The sequence below is a fragment of the Pseudophryne corroboree genome, chromosome 1 (genome assembly GCF_028390025.1).
Source record: "Pseudophryne corroboree isolate aPseCor3 chromosome 1, aPseCor3.hap2, whole genome shotgun sequence".
NCBI classification, from domain to species: Eukaryota; Metazoa; Chordata; class Amphibia; order Anura; family Myobatrachidae; genus Pseudophryne; species Pseudophryne corroboree.
In genome coordinates this window covers 415051146-415064447 of record NC_086444.1, presented here as the reverse complement: position 1 = coordinate 415064447, position 13302 = coordinate 415051146, and the positions used below count along the sequence as shown (strand labels likewise).

Genomic DNA, 13302 nt, shown 5'->3' with positions numbered 1-13302 from the left:
TACCACTTAGTTGATTTTTTTAAAACTTAAACGTAGATGTCCGTCCTCCTCTGCAACAGCCTTTATATTTGCATCCATGTCACAAAGAACGATCCACCCAAAACTAACGTCCATGACCATGTTTGTACAACTTCTCTGTTTGTTCTGTTATCTTCCTCAGGGGTAATTGTATGAAACAACAATATTGGGGAGGGGGGGGGTTTATTAGCGCGCATTATGTTCGTTGATACCGCTCCCCCCCTCCCAGTGTATATATGTGGTGGTGCTATGCTATGCGCCCTTGTCCATATTGGCGCTGCTATCTAAAAGATAGCTTGCCGATGTACAGGGCAATGTATGAACCGTCAGCATCGTTGACCGTTCCGACACCATCAGCTATCTATTTTGACAGCTGCATGGTGTCGATGCCCTATCTCCACAGAAAGGACAGCTCTGTCGCTGGCTGTGGCAGGTGCCTGCTCCGGGATGCGCACGGGAGATCTCACACATGCCCAGTGAGCTGGCCAGGGGAGTGACACAGTGCATCAGCACTAGGCTGATAAGCTGTGTGGGGCCTGGCAGGGATCGCCGGAGGGTGGAGTTTTCACTCCCCCCTCTCCGACAGCCGAGATGCCATACCGGCACGATATGCCGGTTTCATACATCTGCCCCTCAGTCTTTTTAGCAACCTTCATTCACTATTTGCTGCTTCAATCACTACATGTTATGGACATTTGGCTTCATACGTCATTTTTATACTGATGATCAGAATGTCGACACGTTCTGAAGGTCGACTGTGTCTGGAGACCAGGACCACATGGCCAAGAGGGCGACTGTGGCACTAAGGGGGTTAACCATTGTGCGTCTTCATCATTTTTTCTCTAACGTCCTAAGTGGATGCTGGGGACTCCGTCAGGACCATGGGGAATAGCGGCTCCGCAGGAGACAGGGCACAAAAATAAAGCTTTAGGATCAGGTGGTGTGTACTGGCTCCTCCCCCTATGACCCTCCTCCAAGCCTCAGTTAGGTTTGTGTGCCCGTCCGAGCAGGGTGCAATCTAGGTGGCTCTCTTAAAGAGCTGCTTAGAAAAAGTTTTTTAGGTTTTTTATTTTCAGTGAGTCCTGCTGGCAACAGGCTCACTGCATCGAGGGACTTAGGGGAGAGAATTTCAACTCACCTGCGTGCAGGATGGATTGGATTCTTAGGCTACTGGACACCATTAGCTCCAGAGGGAGTCGGAACACAGGTCTCGCCCTGGGGTTCGTCCCGGAGCCGCGCCGCCGACCCCCCTTACAGATGCTGAAGATTGAAGGTCCGGAAACAGGCGGCAGAAGGCTTTTCAGTCTTCATGAAGGTAGCGCACAGCACTGCAGCTGTGCGCCATTGTTGTCACACACTTCACACCAAGCGGTCACGGAGGGTGCAGGGCGCTGCTGGGGGCGCCCTGGGCAGCAATATTTTATTACCTTAAGGCAAAAGAATACATCACATATAGCCATTAAGGCTATATGTATGTATTTAACCCATGCCACTTATCTAAATCCACGGGAGGAAAGCCCGCCGAAATAGGGGGCGGGGCTTATTCTCCTCAGCACACAGCGCCATTTTCCTGCTCAGCTCCGCTGTGAGGAAGGCTCCCAGGACTCTCCCCTGCACTGCACTACAGAAACAGGGTAAAACAGAGAGGGGGGGCATTTTTTGGCGATATACTGGATATATTTAAGCTGCTATAAGGAACAACACTTATATAAGGTTGTTCCCATATATATTATAGCGCTTGGGTGTGTGCTGGCAAACTCTCCCTCTGTCTCCCCAAAGGGCTAGTGGGGTCCTGTCTTCGATAAGAGCATTCCCTGTGTGTCTGCTGTATGTATGAGGACGATGTTGGCGTGGAGGCAGAGCAATTGCCGATAATGGTGATGTTACCCCCCAGGGAGTCGACACCGGAATGGATGGCTTTGTTTATGGAATTACGTGATAATGTCAGCACATTACAAAAATCAGTTGACGACATGAGACGGCCGGCAAACCAGTTAGTACCTGCCCAGGCGTCTCAGACACCGTCAGGGGCTGTAAAGCGCCCTTTACCTCAGTCGGTCGACACAGACACAGACACTGAATCTAGTGTCGACGGTGATGAAACAAACGTATTTTCAAGTAGGGCCACACGTTATATGATCACGGCAATGAAGGAGGCTTTGCATATCTCTGATGCTGCAAGTACCACAAAAAGGGGTATTATGTGGGGGGTGAAAAAACTACCTGTAGTTTTTCCTGAATCAGAGGAATTAAATGATGTATGTGATGAAGCGTGGTTTAACCCAGATAGAAAAATGCTAATTTCAAAAAAGTTATTAGCATTATACCCTTTCCCGCCAGAGGTTAGGGCGCGCTGGGAAACACCCCCTAGGGTGGATAAGGCGCTCACACGCTTATCAAAACAAGTGGCGTTACCGTCTCCGGATACGGCCGCCCTCAAGGATCCAGCAGATAGGAGACTGGAAACTACCCTAAAAAGTATATACACACATACTGGTGTTATACTGCGACCGGCCATTGCCTCAGCCTGGATGTGCAGTGCTGGGGTCGTCTGGTTGGATTCCCTGACTGAAAATATTGATACCCTGGATAGGGACAGTATTTTATTGACTATAGAGCAATTAAAGGATGCTTTCCTTTATATGCGAGATGCGCAGAGAGATATTTGCACTCTGGCATCGAGAGTAAATGCGATGTCCATATCTGCCAGAAGGAGTTTATGGACGCGACAGTGGTCAGGTGATGCGGATTCCAAACGACATATGGAAGTATTGCCGTATAAAGGGGAGAAATTATTTGGCGTCGGTCTATCGGATCTGGTGGCCACGGCAACTGCCGGAAAATCCACCTTTTTACCTCAGACCCCCTCCCAACAGAAAAAGACACCGTCTTTTCAGCCGCAGTCCTTTCGGTCCTATAAGAACAAGCGGACAAAAGGACAGTCATATCTGCCTAGGGGCAGAGGAAGGGGTAAGAGAGGGCAGCAAGCAGCCCCTGCCCAGGAACAGAAGCCCTCCCAGGGTTCTGCAAAGCCCTCAGCATGACGCTGGGGCCTTACAAGCGGACTCGGGAACGGTGGGGGGTCGACTCAAGAATTTCAGCGCACAGTGGGCTTGCTCACAGGTGGACCCCTGGATTCTGCAGGTAGTATCTCAGGGTTACAGGTTGGAATTCGAGAAGTCTCCCCCTCGCCGGTTCCTAAAGTCTGCTTTGTCAACGTCTCCCTCAGACAGGGAGACGGTATTGGAAGCCATTCACAAGCTGTTTGCTCAGCAGGTGATAGTCAAGGTACCCCTCCTACAACAGGGAAAGGGGTATTACTCCACGCTATTTGTGGTACCGAAGCCGGACGGCTCGGTAAGACCTATTCTAAATCTGAAATCTTTGAACCTGTACATACAAAAATTCAAGTTCAAGATGGAGTCACTCAGAGCAGTGATAGCGAATCTGGAAGAAGGGGACTTTATGGTGTCCCTGGACATAAAGGATGCTTACCTGCATGTCCCAATTTGCCCTTCACATCAAGGGTACCTCAGGTTCGTGGTGCAAAACTGTCATTATCAGTTTTAGACGCTGCCGTTTGGATTGTCCACGGCACCTCGGGTCTTTACCAAGGTAATGGCCGAAATGATGATTCTTCTGCGAAGAAGAGGCGTATTAATTATCCCTTACTTGGACGATCTCCTGATAAGGGCAAGGTCCAGAGAACAGCTGGAGGACGGAGTAGCACTAACCCAAGTAGTGCTGCAACAACACGGGTGGATTCTGAATTTTCCAAAATCTCAGTTGACCCCGACAACACGTCTGCTGTTCCTGGGAATGATTCTGGACACGGTTCAGAAAAAGGTGTTTCTTCCGGAGGAGAAAGCCAGGGAGTTATCCGAACTTGTCAGGAACCTCCTAAAACCAGGGACAGTGTCTGTACATCAATGCACAAGAGTCCTGGGAAAGATGGTGGCTTCTTACGAAGCGATTCCATTCGGCAGATTCCACGCACGAACTTTTCAGTGGGATCTGCTGGACAAATGGTCCGGATCGCATCTGCAGATGCATCAGCGGATAACCTTATCGCCACGGACAAGGGTGTCTCTTCTGTGGTGGTTGCAGAGTACTCATCTGTTAGAGGGCCGCAGATTCGGCATACAGGACTGGGTCCTGGTGACCACGGATGCCAGTCTGAGAGGCTGGGGAGCGGTCACACAAGGAAGAAACTTCCAGGGAGTATGGTCAAGCCTGGAGATGTCTCTTCACATAAATATACTGGAGCTAAGAGCGATTTACAATGCTCTAAGTCTGGCAAAACCCCTGCTTCAGGGTCAGCCGGTGTTGATCCAGTCGGACAACATCACGGCAGTCGCCCACGTAAACAGACAGGGCGGCACAAGAAGCAGGACAGCAATGGCAGAAGCTGCAAGGATTCTTCGCTGGGCGGAAGATCATGTGATAGCACTGTCAGCAGTATTCATTCCGGGAGTGGACAACTGGGAAGCAGACTTCCTCAGCAGACACGATCTACACCCGGGAGAGTGGGGACTTCATCCAGAAGTCTTCCACATGATTGTGAACCGTTGGGAAAAACCAATGGTGGATATGATGGCGTCCCGCCTCAACAAAAAACTGGACAGGTATTGCGCCAGGTCAAGAGATCCTCAGGCAATAGCTGTGGACGCTCTGGTAACACCGTGGGTGTTCCAGTCAGTGTATGTGTTCCCTCCTCTGCCTCTCATACCAAAAGTACTGAGAATTATACGGCAGAAGGGAGTAAGAACGATACTAGTGGCTCCGGATTGGCCAAGAAGAACTTGGTACCCGGAACTTCAAGAGATGCTCACGGAGGATCCGTGGCCTCTACCTCTAAGACGGGACCTGCTTCAGCAGGGACCGTGTCTATTCCAAGACTTACCGCGGCTGCGTTTGACGGCATGGCGGTTGAACGCCGAATTCTAAAGGAAAAAGGCATTCCGGAAGAGGTCATTCCTACACTGGTAAAAGCCAGGAAGGAGGTGACTGCACAACATTATCACCGCATTTGGAGAAAATATGTTGCGTGGTGTGAGGCCAGGAAGGCCCCCACGGAGGAATTTCAACTGGGTCGATTCCTACATTTCCTGCAAACAGGATTGTCTATGGGCCTCAAATTGGGGTCCATTAAGGTTCAAATTTCGGCCCTGTCGATTTTCTTCCAGAAAGAATTGGCTTCAGTTCCTGAAGTCCAGACTTTTGTAAAAGGAGTACTACATATACAGCCCCCGGTTGTGCCCCCAGTGGCACCGTGGGATCTTAATGTAGTCTTGGATTTTATCAAATCCCATTGGTTTGAGCCGCTCAAATCGGTGGAGCTGAAGTATCTCACATGGAAAGTAACCATGCTACTGGCCCTGGCTTCAGCCAGGAGAGTATCAGAATTGGCGGCTTTATCATATAAGAGCCCATATCTGATTTTCCATACGGACAGGGCAGAACTGCGGACGCGTCCTCATTTTCTGCCTAAGGTGGTGTCAGCGTTTCACCTGAACCAGCCTATTGTGGTGCCTGCGGCTACTAACGAGTTGGAGGATTCCAAGTTGTTGGACGTGGTCCGGGCATTGAAAATATATATTTCAAGAACGGCGGGAGTCAGAAAGTCTGACTCACTGCTTATATTGTATGCACCCAACAAGATGGGTGCTCCTGCTTCTAAGCAGACGATTGCTCGTTGGATTTGTAGCACAATTCAACTTGCACATTCTGTGGCAGGCTTGCCACAACCTAAATCTGTCAAGGCCCATTCCACAAGGAAAGTGGGCTCATCCTGGGCGGCTGCCCGGGGAGTCTCGGCATTACAACTCTGCCGAGCTGCTACTTGGTCAGGGGCAAATACGTTTGCAAAATTCTACAAATTTGATACCCTGGCTGAGGAGGACCTTGAGTTCTCTCATTCGGTGCTGCAGAGTCATCCGCACTCTCCCGCCCGTTTGGGAGCTTTGGTATAATCCCCATGGTCCTGACGGAGTCCCCAGCATCCACTTAGGACGTTAGAGAAAATAAGAATTTACTTACCGATAATTCTATTTCTCGTAGTCCGTAGTGGATGCTGGGCGCCCATCCCAAGTGCGGATTGTCTGCAATACTTGTACATAGTTATTGTTACAAAAAAATCGGGTTGTTATTTGTTGTGAGCCGTCTGTTCAGAGGCTCCTACGTTTGTCATACTGTTAACTGGGTTCAGATCACAAGTTATACGGTGTGATTGGTGTGGCTGGTATGAGTCTTACCCGGGGTTCAATATCCTTCCTTATTGTGTACGCTCGTCCGGGCACAGTATCCTAACTGAGGCTTGGAGGAGGGTCATAGGGGGAGGAGCCAGTACACACCACCTGATCCTAAAGCTTTATTTTTGTGCCCTGTCTCCTGCGGAGCCGCTATTCCCCATGGTCCTGACGGAGTCCCCAGCATCCACTACGGACTACGAGAAATAGAATTATCGGTAAGTAAATTCTTATTTTAATGAACCAGTCAGCGCTGAGGCGTCAGTTGTACATGTGATAGCTGTTGGCAAGGAGCAGGACTGCAGCCAGGAACACTTAGACCCAGGCTTCAGCGTGAGGCTGGCCTTTGCATGATGCTGGGACATGACACAGACAAGTTCCAGTGTTGGTAGCTGGCACTGGTGTCAACACATATGTATAATAAACTGTATTAAAAATGTATTGCTGTAAAGCACTGCAGTTGATTTGCAATGCATTGGTGTATAAGGGTATATTTAATAGTCTGTGACATGTTTAAGGGCAATTTCAAAGTAACTGATGTAACTCTCAGATACAATGTTTGTGATAAACATCTGGATTGCTTCAAATTTAAAATGCACTTAAAGAAGCACATTATTGCAGCGGGGTACACTCTGTTCAGGGTGTAGAGTTGGATCTTTATCCAGAGACACCAACAGGTTAAAGCTTTGACTGTTCCCAGGATGCATTGCATGGCCTCCTCTATAACCCCGCCTCCGGACACTGGATCTCAGTTTGTAAGCTGGTGCCTGCAGAGCAGGTCATTTAACAGGGGGGACTGCGCTAGGCAGCCCTGAAAAGAGCTTTTAGGGCTGCAGCACTTCATATGTCATTGTGACATACTGTGCTGCGGCTCCATCACCTCCCCAGCAGCGCTGCATACTCCCACTGGCCGACTTCCCGGGTACTTGCGGCACACCATCGCTGAAGCTCCCCAGGATTGCGTGGCTGCTTCTTAGGGAGGAGGTAAGAGGGTCCCACAGGCGGGACCCGCCGCTAATTTGTGTTGCAGTCTCAGGAGACGGACCACGCCGCTGGCATGGACACTGTGTCAGTACAGGGACCCCACTATATCCACCAGGGCAGGGAGAACAGGTCGGAATATGTAAAATCCATTTTAAATAGGCTCCACAGTACCCGGTGGTGAGGACCAGCATGGGGATAAGGCGCTGACCTGTAGCCCCTCCCCCAGCTCCGGGAGCCATCTACTGTTTGTGTTCCCGCCCTGGAGCTACTTCTCTCTCTCCCTCGCTCACTGGCTGAGATTTAGGCGCTATCTTCTCAAGTAGTTGCGTCTCGTCTCCGGGACTGCTGGGCAAAGTCTCCTCTGTAAATCCGCCTGCCTCATCAGCGCTGTGATTTTACAGTCACTTAAGTATTCTACATGTCATTTTAAGACAGTGTTAGTTAAGAACAAGTGTACCTCTACCAGAATATTTAGTACAAGTGTTCTGATACATCCAGTCTCTGACGGTGCATTGTGTATATATATATATATATATATATATATGTGTGTATATATATATATATATATATATATATATATATATATATATGTGTGTGTATATATGTGTGTATATCTATCTCCTATCTATCTATCTATCTATCTATCTATCTATCTATCTATCTATCTATCTATATCTCTATATCTCTATATCTATCTCTCTCTCTCTCTATATATATATATATATATATATATATATATATATATATATATATATATATATATATGTGTATATATATCTATTTACTAGTCCAGTGCAGTTTTATTGCGTGTCTAAAATAATTATCTGCATTGTCATAGTGACTGTGTGTGCCTGCATCTGCTGTATGTAATTAACTTTCTCTAACGTCCTAGTGGATGCTGGGGACTCCGTAAGGACCATGGGGAATATCTGCTCCGCAGGAGACTGGGCACAGCTAAGAAAGAATTAGGACTACCTGGTGTGCACTGGCTCCTCCCACTATGACCCTCCTCCAGACTTCAGTTAGAATCCTGTGCCCGGCCCAGCTGGATGCACACTAGGGGCTCTCCTGAGCTCCTAGAAAGAAAGTATATGTTAGGTTTTTTATTTTACAGTGAGATCTGCTGGCAACAGACTCACTGCAGCGAGGGACTAAGGGGAGAAGAAGCGAACCTACCTAACTGGTGGTAGCTTGGGCTTCTTAGGCTACTGGACACCATTAGCTCCAGAGGGATTGACCGCATGGAACCGGCCATTGGTGTTCGGTCCCGGAGCCGCGCCGCCGGCCCCCTTACAGAGCCAGAAGCAAGAAGAAATCCGGAAAATCGGCGGCAGAAGACATCAGTCTTCACCAAGGTAGCGCACAGCACTGCAGCTGTGCGCCATTGCTCCTCATACACACTTCACACTCCGGTCACTGAGGGTGCAGGGCGCTGGTGGGGGCGCCCTGAGAAGCAATAAATACACCTTGGCTGGCAAATATATCACAATATATAGCCCCAGAGGCTATATATGTGATAAATACCCCTGCCAGAATCCATAAAAAAGCGGGAGAAAAGTCCGCGAAAAAGGGGCGGAGCTATCTCCCTCAGCACACTGGCACCATTTTCTCTTCACAGTGCACCTGGAAGACAGCTCCCCAGGCTCTCCCCTGTAGTTTTCAGGCTCAAAGGGTTAAAAAGAGAGGGGGGGGGCACAAAATTTAGGTGCAATATTGTTATACAAGCAGCTATTGGGGGAAAAATCACTCCGTTATAGTGTTAATCCCTGCATTATATAGCGCTCTGGTGTGTGCTGGCATACTCTCTCTCTGTCTCCCCAAAGGACTTTGTGGGGTCCTGTCCTCAGTCAGAGCATTCCCTGTGTGTGTGCTGTGTGTCGGTACGGCTGTGTCGACATGTGGGATGAGGAAGGTTACGTGGAGGTGGAGCAGAGGCCGATAAATGGGATGTCGTCCCCTGTGGGGCCGATACCAGAGTGGATGGATAGGTGGAAGGTATTAAACAACAATGTCAACTCCTTACAAGGCTGGATGACGTAAAACAGCTGTGGGACAGCCGGCTTCTCAGCCCGCGCCTGCCCAGGCGTCTCAAAGGCCATCAGGGGCTCAAAAAAGCGCCCGTTACCTCAGATGGCAGACACAGATGTCGACACGGAGTCTGACTCCAGTGTCGACGAGTTTGAGACATATACACAATCCACTAGGAACATCCGTTACATGATCTCGGCAATAAAAAATGTGTTACGCATTTCTGACATGAACCCAAGTACCACATAAAAGGGGTTTTATTTTTGGGGAGAAAAAACAGCCAGTGTTTTGTTCCCCCATCAGATGAATGAATGTAGTGTGTAAAGTAGCGTGGGTTCCCCCAATAAGAAACTGGTAATTTCTAAAAAGTTACTGATGGCGTGCCCTTTCCCGCCAGAGGATAGGTCACGTTGGGAGATATCCCCTAGGGTGGATAAGGCGCTCACACGTTTGTCAAAAAAGGTGGCACTGCCGTCTTAGGATACGGCCACCTTGAAGGAGCCTGCTGATAAAAAGCAGGAGACTATCATGAAGTCTGTATATACACACTCAGGTTATATACTGAGACCTGCAATCGCCTCAGCATAAATAGTGCTGCTGCAGCGTGGTCTGATACCCTGTCAGATAATATTAATACTCTAGGACAGGGAAAATAGTTTGCTAACATAGAGCATATTAAAGACGTTGTCTTATATATAAAGGATGCACAGAGGGATATTTGCCGGCTGGCATCCAGAATTAATGCAATGTCCATTCTGCCAGGAGGGTATTAGAAACCCGACAGGTGATGCTGCCTATAAAAGGCACATGGAGATTCTGCCTTATAAGGGTGAGGAATTGTTGGGGATGGTCTCTGGGACCTCGTATCCACAGCAACAGCTGGGAAGAAATTTTTTTTTATCTCAGGTTTCCTCACAGCCTAAGAAAGCACCGTATTTTCAGGTACAGTCCTTTCGGCTTCAGAAAAGCAAGCGGGTCAAAGGCGCTTCCTTTCTGCACAGAGACAAGGGAAGAAGGAAAAAGCTGCACCAGCAGCCAGTTCCCAGAATTAAAAATCTTCCCCCGCTTCCTCTGAGTCCACCGCTTGACGTTAGGGCTCCACAGGTGGAGACAGGTGCGGTAGGGGCGCGTCTCGGGAACTTCAGGGACCAGTGGGTTTGCCCACAGGTGGATCCCTAGGTTCTGCAAATAGTATCACAGGGATACAGGCTGGAGTTCGAGGCGACTCCCCCTCGCAGTTACCTCACCTCAGCCTTGCCTGCTGCCCTCGGAGAAAGGTAGTACTGGCGGCAATTCACAAGCTGCACTTCCAGCAGGTGAAATCTAGGTACCCCTCCTTCAACAAGGCCGGGGTTACTATTCCAAAATGTTGTGGTACCGAAACCAGACGGTTCGGTGAGACCCATTCTAAAATTGAAATCCTTGAACACTTATATACGAAATTTCAAGTTCGAAATGGAATCGCTCAGGGCGATTATTGCAAGCCTGGATGGTATCACTGGACATCAAGGATGCTTACCTGCATGTCCCTATTTACCCTCTTCACCAGGAGTACCTCAAAATTGTGGTACAGGATTGTCATTACCAATTCCAGACGTTGCCGTTGGTCTGTCCCCGGCACCGAGGTATTTACCAAGGTAATGGCCGAAATAATTATCCCATACTTGGACGATCTCCTTAAAAAGGCGAGGTCCAGGGAGCAGTTGTTCGGCGGAGTAGCACTATCTCGGGAAGTGCTACAACAGCACGGCTGAATTCTGAATATTCCAAAGTCGCAGCTGGTTCCTACGACGCGTCTACTGTTCCTGAATATGGTTCTGGACACAGAACAGGATAAAAAGGGTTTCTCCCGGAGGAGAAGTCCAAGGAGTTGTCGTCTCTAGACAGAGACCTCCTAATACGTATACAGGTGTCGGTGCATCAATGCACGCGAGCCCTGGGAAGGATGGTAGCTTCTTACGAAGAAATTCCATTCGCCAGGTCCCATTCAAGGATTTTCCAGTGGGATCTGTTGGACATGTGGTCCGGGTCGCATCTTCAGATGCATCGGCGGTTAACCCTGTCTCCAAGGGCCAGGGTGTCGTTGTTGTGGTGGCTGCAGAGTGCTCATCTTCTAGGGGGCCGCAGATTCGGCATACAGGACTGGGTCCTGGTGACCACGGATGCCAGCCTTCGAGGCTGGGGGGCAGTCACACAGGGAAGAAACTTCCAAGGCTATGGAAAAGTCAGGAGACTTCCCTACACATAAATATTCTGGAACTAAGGGCCATTTACAATGCCCTAAGTCAGGCTAGACCCCTGCTTCAACACCGGCCGGTGCTGATCCAGTCAGACAACATCACGGCGGTCGCTCATGTACACAACAGGGCGGCACAAGAAGCAGGATGGCGATGGCAGAAGCCACAAGGATTCTCCGATGGGCGGAAAATCATGTGTTAGCACTGTCAGCAGTGTTCATTCCCGGAGTGGACAACTGAGAAGCAGACTTTCTCAGAAGACACGACCTCCACCCGGGAGAGTGGGGACTTCATCCAGAAGTCTTCCAAATGATTGTACACCGTTGGGAAAGGCCACAGGTGGACATGATGGCGTCCCGCCTCAACTAAAAGTTACAAAGATATTGCGCCAGGTCAAGGACCCTCAGGCGATAGCTGTGGACGCTCTGGTAACACCGTGGGTGTACCAGTCGGTGTATGTGTTCCCTTCTCTGCCTCTCTTACCCAGGGTAATGAGAATAATAAGAAGGAGAGGAGTAAGAACTATACTCATTGTTCCGGGTTGGCCAAGAAGAGCTTGGTAACCAGAACTCCAAGAAATGATCTCAGAGGACCTATGGCCTCTGCCGCTCAGACAGGACCTGCTGCAGCAGGGGGCCTGTCTGTTTCAAGACGTACCGCGGCTGCGTTGACGGCATGGCGGTTGAACGCCGGATCCTGAAGGAAAAGGGAATTCCGGAGGAAGTTATCCCTACGCTATTTAAAGCTAGGAAAGAAGTGAACGCTAACCATTATCACCGCATAGGGCGGAAATATGTTGCGTACTGTGAGGCCAGGAAGGCCCCAAAGGAGAAATTTCAGCTAAGTCGATTTCTGCACTTCCTACAGTCAGGGGTGACTATGGGCCTACACTTGGGTTCCATTAGGGTCCAGATTTCGGCTCTATCGATTTTCTTCCAAAATGGAACTGGCTTCACTGCCTGAAATTCAGACATTTGTCAAGGGAGTGCTGCATATTCAGCCTCCTTTTGTGCCTCCAGTGGCACCGTGGGACCTCAACGTGGTGTTGGGTTTCCTAAAGTCACATTGGTTTGAGCCACTCAAAACCGTGGATTTAAAATATCTCACGTGGAAAGTGGTCATGCTTTTGGCCTTGGCTTCGGCAAGGCGGGTGGCAGAATTGGCGGCTTTGTCATGCAAAAGCTCCTATTTGATTTTCCATATGGATAGGGCAGAATTGAGGACTAGTCCCCAGTTTCTTCCTAAGGTGGTATCAGCTTTTCACTTGAACCAACCTATCGTGGTGCCTGCGGCTACTAGGGACTTGGAGGACTCCAAGTTACTGGACGTAGTCAGGGCCTTGAAAATGTATGTTTCCAGGACGGCTGGAGTCAGGAAGACTGACTCGCTATTTATCCTGTATGCACCAAACAAGATGGGTGCTCCTGCTTCAAAGCAGACTATTGCTCGCTGGATTTGTAGCACAATTCAGCTTGCGCATTCTGTGGCTGGCCTGCCGCAGCCTAAATCTGTAAAAGCCCATTCCACGAGGAAAGTGGGCTCTTCTTGGGCGGCTGCCCGAGGGGTCTCGGCTTTACAACTTTGCCGAGCTGCTACTTGGTCAGGGGCAAACACGTTTGCAAAATTCTACAAATTTGATACCCTGGCTGAGGAGGACCTGGAGTTCTCTCATTCGGTGCTGCAGAGTCATCCGCACTCTCCCGCCCGTTTGGGAGCTTTGGTATAATCCCCATGGTCCTTACGGAGTCCCCAGCATCCACTAGGACGTTAGAGAAAATAAGATTTTA

The 13302-nt window shown here is 49.3% G+C and overlaps 1 protein-coding gene across 2 annotated transcripts in view; it reads left to right on the top strand.

Moving 5' to 3' along the window:
• MED13L (mediator complex subunit 13L) overlaps positions 1-13302 on the top strand; it is a 467040-nt gene that overhangs the window by 328552 nt on the left and 125186 nt on the right. The window lies entirely within an intron of this gene.